This window comes from Pinus tabuliformis, chromosome 9 (genome assembly GCF_031772625.1).
Source record: "Pinus tabuliformis cultivar Carrire ecotype Pingquan chromosome 9, CPIR1, whole genome shotgun sequence".
NCBI lineage: Eukaryota > Viridiplantae > Streptophyta > Pinopsida > Pinales > Pinaceae > Pinus > Pinus tabuliformis.
In genome coordinates, this window is record NC_142307.1 from 700,493,738 (window position 1) to 700,503,088 (window position 9,351).

The window sequence follows — 9,351 nt, forward strand, 5'->3', positions numbered from 1 at the left end:
TTATGGATCACTTACAAGTGTCCATTTACAATAAATGCTATTCAAACCAACTAGCTAACTAATCTCCTATAATATAGCCTAAGATACGACACATTTGGAGAGTCATATCTTGTTACAACAATATACTAATTCTAATTGTCTCTAAAATAATTAATCATTCTAGAATAATTATTAATTTAATTTCTTAAATTAATAATTATTTTATTTCAATTTTATAACCTATGATAATAAAGTATTTTGGATCATCTAACATTCCCCCCTATGATCCAAAGATACATTACAACAGATACCAAGTTCATCCCTGAACTTTGTAAATTTTATTCTGCCAAGCGGTTTTGTGAAAATGTCGGAGATCTGATCTTCGGAAGGACAATAAACTGGTTTGAGGACATCTTTGGAAATGAGCGACCTGATATGATGATACTTGGTGTCCATATTCTTTGTCTTTGAATGAAAAACTGGGTTCTTGGCAAGTTTGATGGCTGACTGGCTGTCAATGAACAATGATGTAGCTTCTCCCTGAGAAATGCCCAAGTCCTGCAAAATTCGGTGCAACCAAACAATTTCACATGCTACTTCCCATGCTGAAATGTACTCTGCTTCTGCTGAAGAAGTGGCCACAGTAGCTTGTTTCTTACAACTCCAAGATACTACTGCTGACCCCATGTTCATTAAATAACCTGATGTTGATGCTCGATCATCAATACTCCCAGCAAAGTCGGCATCAGAATATCCACCAAGTACAAAATTTTTAGTCTTTGTTTAAAGAAGACCAAAATCTTTTGTTCCTTGGATATATTGAAGAACTCTTTTGGTTGCATTCCAGTGGCTGTCTCGTGGTTCCTGCATAAAACATGAAAGAATATTGACTGCATAAGATAGATTAGGACGAGTATTGGTCAAATAAATCAAGCTGCCAATCAATTGTCTGTAAGTTGTACTGTCCACCTTTTCCCCCCTTCAAATTTTGAAAGTTTCAAGTTTTGCTCCATGGGGGTGAGAACGGGCTTGCAATCTTGCATGCCAAATCGCTGAAGAACCTTTGTGGCATACTTACTCTGAGAAATGAAAATATGATGTGGACGTTGGAAGACTTCAACTCCAAGATAGTAGTGAAGTAATCCCAAATCTGTCATCTTAAAACCTGCATGTAACTCCTTTTTTACCTGTGCAATATGATCATAATGATTGCCAGTGATGATCAAATCATCTACATACATAACAAGAATTACCAAATATTTTCCCTGTTGTCGCACATACAAAGTATCATCAGATTCACTTCGTTGAAAACCAACTTTCTTAAGGTATTAGTCCATCTTTGCATACCAGGCTCGGGGAGCTTGTTTCAACCCATATAAAGCCTTCATCAATTTGCAGACTTTATGTTCTTGTCCTTCCACTTCAAAACCTGGTGGTTGGGTCATATACACGTCCTCCTGTAAATCCCCGTTGAGAAAAGCACTTTTCACATCCATTTGATGAACTTTCCATCCTTTTTGAGCGGCCAATGCAAGTGTTAATCGGATGGTATTCCATTTAGCTGTTGGAGCAAAAGTTTCTTCATAATCAATGCCTTCCTGCTGCGCAAAACCTTTTGCGACAAGTCGTGCTTTATACTTGTCAAGTTCACCCTTTTGATTATACTTAATTCTGTAAACCCATTTGCATCCTATGGGTTTAACATTTGCTGGACATTCAACAAGTTTCCAAGTGTTGTTATCAATTACTGCTTTATATTCTTCAACCATAGCCTGTTGCCACTCTTTATGTTTTACTGCCTCTTTGTATGTGGAAGGTTCAGTAAAATCATTTGCTATCAAGGCAAAATTGCCTTCACTTCTATGTGCCCTTCTGGTGCCAGTTTTATTCTGTTCATCAGGCTTTACATCTTTCAAAAGTTGAACTGCCCATTTTGGAAGTTGGTGCTCACTTGTTTGTGCTTCTGTAAAGTCCCCATCATTGTAAAGAGGATTAATATAAACTAATGTACGTCGTTCAGGTGAAGAATGTGGAGACTCACTGTCTGAAGAACTGCTGCTGCTTGGAGATGCGGATGAATTGCTAGAAGACCCAGATGATGTTGTTGATGTAGATGGACTGGATGACTCATCTTCAGAGGAAGGAAAATCAAGTTCATACCAATTTGGTGAAGTTGGTTGAATTTTCATTTTTCCATTTCTTTTACTTCCCTTAGTTTCTAATTTGTGAAGAAGATTTTCAATTTCTTCAGCACTCTTACTCTCTGTTTCATCAAAAAAGACATCCCTGCTCACAATGAATTTTCCATTGGTCAAAAGACGATACCCTTTCTTCTCATCAGAATAGCCAATCATTGTGCATTTTAAACTTCTTGAGTCAAGCTTAGTTCATTTTTCTTTCGGAACTAAGGCATAACATACTGACCCAAAAACTCTAAGATGTTTAACTCGAGGTTTGAAACCAAACCAAGCTTCATAAGGTGTGATTCCGTCTAAAGAAGCAGTTGGAGATCTGTTTCTTAAGTAGACAGCTGTATGTATTGCTTCCGCCCAATATGTTGGACTTAACCTCTTGAAGGTTAACATGGATCTCGCCATTCCTAACAAAGTGCGATTCATTCTTTCGACTACTCCATTTTGCTGTGGAGTGTAAACATTAGTGAGATGTCGTCTTATGCCATTTTCACTGCAATAAGTTTTGAATTCATTCGAAGTGAATTCTCCCCCATTATCCGTCCTGAGAGTACCTATCTTTTCTTTGACTTCATTTTCAACAAGTTGGCGAAAAATTTTAAACTTATCAAATGCTTCTGACTTGTTCTTCAAGAAGTAAACCCAAGTCATTCTGCTGAAATCATCAATGAATAGTAAGAAATACTTGCAACCACCAAATGAGGTTTGTAGTGGACCACAAACATCACTGTGAATTAGTTGTAGCCGCCTGTTTGCACGCCATGAACTTGTTGGAAAACTTTCTCGATTTTGTTTGCCATAAATACAAGCTTCACATTTTGCATTTTCCCTTTTGAATGTGGGAAGTCCTTTAACCATTCCTTGTTTCTGCAATTGAAAAAGACTCTCAAAATTCAAATGTCCATATCTTACATGCCATAGTCTGATAGGTGAAATACCTGTAGTCACTGCCCCTGCAAAATCAGAATGCCTTGGAATAACTGTTCCTTTCATCCGTAACAGTTTTCCATCTTCATAACCTATCATAACTGCTTTCAAGTTCTGTTTCACTGAATTAATCTTCACTAAACCATCTTCCATAATTACCTGATGTCCTGCTTGTCGAATCGTGACTAAAGAGAGCAAATTTTTCTTGAAACTAGGTACATACCATACATTGGAAATCAATTTTTCTCCAATGTCAGGGAGAAAAACTTTTACTACTCCTTTTCCATAAGGAGTATGTTTTGTATCATCAGCAAGAAAAATTGAATTAAGTTGGCATTCTTGAAAATTCCAGAAAAAATCATGTCGACATGTCATGTGCTGAGTTGCCCCGGAATCCAAGATCCAGGCATCTTCATAGTCACTTCTAAGATGAGATGAAATTTGTGATGCTGGTGAGGAAGTAAAAACATATTCTGAGCTGTCTTCATCTTGATTATTTGCAAATTGTGCTGAATGCTGCTGAAACTTGGGAATTTTATTAAGTGAAGTTCGACAATCTTCAGCATAATGGCCAACTTTGTTGCATCTTCGACACACAATTTGACTAAAGTCTCTTCCTCATCCTGAAGATTGTCCTCTGCCTCTGCTTTGACCTCTATTTGGAGATTGTCCTCTACCTTGACTATTATATCCTTGTCCTTGAAAATTGCCTCTTCCTTGGTTGTTTCCTCTACCATGAAAATTATTTCTTCCTCCTCTGTTAAAATTGTTGCCTCTGCTTTGGCTTCGACCTCGATTATGTGCTACTTGATTCTGATTCCATCTGCCTCCTCCTCGAGAACTATCTGCTGATGACTTACTTGTGCTGGCTTCTGTGAGAAAAACATCTTCACCAACTTTCTTCTTCTTCCCAAAAGTTTTATCATGTTGACTTAGCATTTCACAAAGTTCATCAAACTTTAGTTTTTCTAATTTCCCAGTTACTTGTAAAGTCTCTAAAAAATGCGTATAGGAAGAAGGAAGCCCAGCAATTACAATTGTGAATGCTCGCATATCACCATTGGAGATAAGGATGTTGCACGATGCTTTCTTTCCCATACTCTTCTTCCCTTTTCCTTACTGTCGAATTTTCTAAGTCTATCCGTTAGAAAATTAATCTGTATTCTGCTACTTTATTTCATCTACTTGTAAATTTTGAACAAGTTATTTAAAACATTTAAATACCTAAATAAACACAATACAGTTACAACATCTATAGATCATCAACTGAAAGAAAACAAACACACAGTGACACTGTTATTTTTGGACAAATGTCACCGGAAAAACCTAATGCAAGAAAATTGGTGCAGCTATTATGAGGGTTATATTATTATGCAGTTTATCTGAGTACAATTGGGTGCCTAAACTGGGTCACTTGACACAGAAAAATATACGGAAGCAATACCTCTATATTCGGAAATAGGTATTCAGAAAACCTGTCCCACGAAACCATCTCCGACACAACTGAAGCTCAACACTGGCCCTTCTGGCCACTGCGTCTGCCTCCTGCTGACCCGTGTCAGCCCCAGGACCCTCTACGTTGACCTTTTGAGGCACTGCGTAGCCTCTGGGAGCCTCTGCGTCACTCCCTCTACCCTCTGCGTGGATGACGTAGTCGCTCTGGGCTCTGCGCTGCCTCTTCTGGGCTCTCCGTAGCCTGGACTAACTGTTGCTCTCGCTCTCTCTGCTTCTGTGCTGGTCTCTCAGTATTGTCCCTGCCTCTCGCCTCGTACTCATTGCCCTTCACTGCTGATCACTTGTTCAACTTTGGTTAGCAACCCCACTCTAGCAAAATGAATGAGTGATCACTCTAGTGTATCTTCCAACTGACCCTCAAGCCTCCTCTTATACCTTCCCTGTTCGTACTTCAACGACCGAGATTAAATCTCTAATCAACGGCTAAAATTAGATTTGGCTTGATCCATTAATATTTTATTTTTCCTAAGTTTAGACTTAGGAACTCCATTAAAAATATTAATTATTTTACTATGTCCCAAACCGGTTAGAATCTGTCCAAACCATTTATGGGTCTTGGAGATCTCATTTGTTTTAGCCTCTCCACCAATTTTCATGGCTAGAGCACATCTGATGCTACCCCAAATCAACACTCCCTCTTAGCGAGGACTGTGCTCTAGTAATACTCCTCACTGAGCATTACTTTGATCATCCGACACCGGTCCCTGTGCTGATGCTAGGCCTCCCCACCCAACATCCTTTGCACTACTGCATCATGTACTGTTGCCCATGGCCCTGCCATCCCCACTGCTGCATCCGTATAGCAGCTCCCTCTACATCTGTGTTGTTGCTGGTCCATCCTCCCAGCACTGCATTTGTACAACATCCCCTCTCATCATGTTGCATCATGGTACTGCATACTGCTACTGCACTATAACTCAGTTACTGAGAAGTAAGTAAGTGATCCACCCAACTTCTGACATCCCTGTCGGGTTAGAAACACTCCCGATGCTGAAGCTCCCTTTGCCACTAACAAGTGATCCCTCTACTGACCTCTTGCTGCTGCAACAACTCCCTGCATCTCGTACCGTGGGACACCTCTCTATGCCATCCTGAACTGGGGCAACACTCTCGTGCCTCTCGTATTGTTGCAGCTTGCTAGCCTCACGCTGCCCGGGGACTCCTGCACTGTAGCATTCTCTGTCTCTTCATCTGCATCTGTCTCTACCGACATCCGCCAATCCTGCTACTCCTCTTCGGGGCTTGCGTAGCAAGGTATAATCCAAGAGGTTGGGTACCTCGAGGATCCTACCCCTCATTGCTTGTAGTCCGTCTGACTATAGCTCGATGTCTCCCCACTTCTTCTCAAGTGGCACATGAGCACTCATGGCACAATCGTCATCCTCCTCGACTTCTTTCTCCGCCTTCACTGGCGCTGCCTTCAAGTCCAAAGCCTCTCCCTTACTCTTCTTTCTAGGACACTAGTTTGCGAAATGAGCCAGTTCCCCACAATGGAAGCACTTGACCTTGGAGAGGTCCTTCTTCTTCCTCTTCTCTTGCTTTCCCGTAGATGCCAGATCCGCATCCTCTTCCTCTTCCTTCTTGATCCTGACCCCTTTGTTGCTACTTCCCATCTTGGTCAGCGATTTGATCTCTTCTTGACAAAGAGCCACCCATAGTTCTTCCCAATCTGGAAGACTCCCCTTGCCCAGTATGCTCTGGACAAATGTCTCCCACTCCTTGGAGACTGCGTTAAGGGCGGTCCTCACAATCAACTCCTGATCTGGCATGGCCAGTATGGAAATCAGTGGGTCACGGATCTCCTTCGATCGACTGAGGAAGACATCTATGTGCTCTTCCTTCTGTATCTGGTATGACCTTAGCTTATTCTCAAGGAGCATCTTCATTTGCACGGAAGTACGCTGATACAATGTCTTCAAAGTGTCCCACATCTCCTTTGCCGTTTCCTTCTCGGCAATATGTTGGACCACATGATCCTTGACCCCATCAACGATGATGCACTTTTCCTTATCCGTCGCGTCCTCATACCTTTCATTAGCTACCGGGTCAACTGGGATAGCCATTACTCTCAAGGCGAAGCCCTTGATACGATGTCTGTCTAGAATGGACAAGATCCTGGCCTTCTAGACCACAAAGTTGGACACTCCATCCAGCCTGTCTTGATCTCTCAGCCCATTCACGACCATCTCTCTGCTTTTCTCTGTTGACTCCTCTGAGTCTCTCTACTTCCCGCGTGGAAGTTCTCTGTTCGACTCCTACTAAGTATCTCTACTTCCCATCTGGAAGTTCACTTTTGGACTCCCTTTGAGTCCTAATTTCCCTCCTGGAAATCCTTCTGCCAACCGTCAAGTTGCCCCTCTCCGATCGTCTGTGCAACTGCAACACTGATTCGGATTCCTTGGCTAGAAATCCGCCTCGGCAGCAACTCCCTCTACCTTGGTTTTTCCCTGTTAGGTACTGTTTTGACCACAACACCCCACCAGCTTCGCTCTCGCAAATTGCCCACAGCTTCCTTTGCCCCAACAACTGAAGGATTGAGCCTCTTGGCTCTGCATAATCCCGACATCGGCAAAACAACTCCCTCAGCCAACTGCATCAGCCCTCCTAGCCTCTGTGTGAGCCTGTTTCTGCCCTCCTCAGCCTCTATGCTGGCCTTTCTCAGGCCTAGACTGATGATGTAGTCCCTCTGTGTCAATCCTTCCTCTGTCGCTTCTGCAAGGATCAACTACTATCACTCGGGACAATGGATTCTGCTCTAAATGCTCTGCTCCGTTGATCCTTCATCTTTCATGTGATTTGCAACCTTGCTCTGATACCATGTTGAATTTTCTAAGTCTATCCATTAGAAAATTAATCTGTATTCTGATGGTTTATTTCTTCTACTTGTAAATTCTGAACAAGTTATTTAAAACATTTAAATACCGAAATAAACACAATAGAGTCACAACATCTATAGATCATTAGCTGAAAGAAAAAAACACACAAGTGACACCGTTATTTTTGGACAAATGTCCCCAGGAAAACCCAAAACGGGAAAACTAGTGCAGCTATTCTGATGGTTATATTATTATGCAGTTTATTTGAGTACAACTGGGTGCCTAAACCGGCTCACCCGACAAAGAAAAATATACGGCAACAATACCTCTATATTCGGAAACAGGTATTCAAAAACCCTATCCCACAAAACCCTCTCCGGCACAACTAAATCTCAGCGCTAGCCCTTCTAGCCACTGCGTCAGCCTCTTGCTGACCTGCGTCAGCCCCAGGATCCTCTGTGTTAGCCTTCTGTGGCACTACACAGCCTCAAGGAGCCTCTGTGTCACTCCCTCTGCCCTTTGCGTGCATGACGCAGTCTCTCTGGCCTCTGCACTGCCTCTGTTGGGCTCTGGATAGCTTGGACTGATTGTTTCTCTCGCTCTTTCTGCTTCTGTGGTGGTCTTGGAGTATTGAACCTGCCTCTCTGCCTCGTACTCACTGCCCCTCCCTCACTGCTGATCACTGATTCAAATTTTCTTAGCAATCCTACTCTAGCAAAATGAATGACTTATCACTCTGGTGTATCTTCCAACTGACCCTCAAGCCTCCTCTTATACTTTTCCTGTTGGTCCTTCAATGGCTAAGATTAGATTTGGCTTGATCCATGACTTTTGGAACCTTCTAACCCAATTTTATATTAATACCCATTACTATTTTATTTTTCCTAAGTTTAGACTTAGGAACTCCATTAAAAATATTAATTATTTTAATATCCAAACCGTTTAGAATTTGTTCAAACCATTTCTGGGTCTTGGAGATCTCATGTGATTTAGCTTCTCCACCAATTTTGATGGCTAGAGCACATCCGATGCTACCCCAAATCAACACTTAACCCATCGAACGCTGAATGAAATGCTTTCCTTCTAGTCGTAACCTTTCTCTAGTGGCTTGTGGATTATACTAGCCTCATAAGGTTACCATAATTAATATGCTCTACCAAGTTGAGTGATGCTCTGTTTTTGGGAGGGAACATTGTGAGAGAAACCTAGGTCTCATATATTAGGGTTTCTCAAAAAATTAATAACACCCCCATTCATACTTTTACTCATGAGCCCTTTCTCCTTTATACTTCTTTACTTCCTAATCAACTTGGGGAAGACCTCCTCCTATATCCTCTCTCTTTGTTTCTTTTTGTTTACCCATTTCCTTGGTTACATCACCACTAATGGGTCTCTCTCGGTCATCATCTCAGGTAGGGCCCAACTTGAGATGGCCTCTCCTTAGATGGGACCAATCACCATGCCTTGGTCACAAGCTGACCAAGTATATTTTTCAAACTATGAAATAATCATCCGAATTTTAGCCGAATTGACGATGTCATGGTGTTGTCAGGCTGTTGGAAGGCCACGTTGAGTCCTCTTGGTGCCAAAGTGTGTGAGAGGGTTCCATAAATCATGAACAAGGGGATGGCTCCTTAGTATCCATGCAAGTCATCATGTGGGGGCCCAAAGTGAGTTTGGGGCACAAAAGCTAGTCTCATAGAATAGCCTATGATGCTCCAATATTGAGGGCTTTGACGTTGGTGCTTGCCCTCCCATGTCTTAAGGGACGAGACAAACCTTCTCTGGGCCTTGTATCAACTACCATATAATGCTAATCAGTTTGGGGCACACTGGTCGAAGCACATCATCTCGTGAATAATGTAGGGCAATGAGCAGATTGCTAAAGGTGTTGAGGTTGCCCATGGCACGGAGTGATGTTC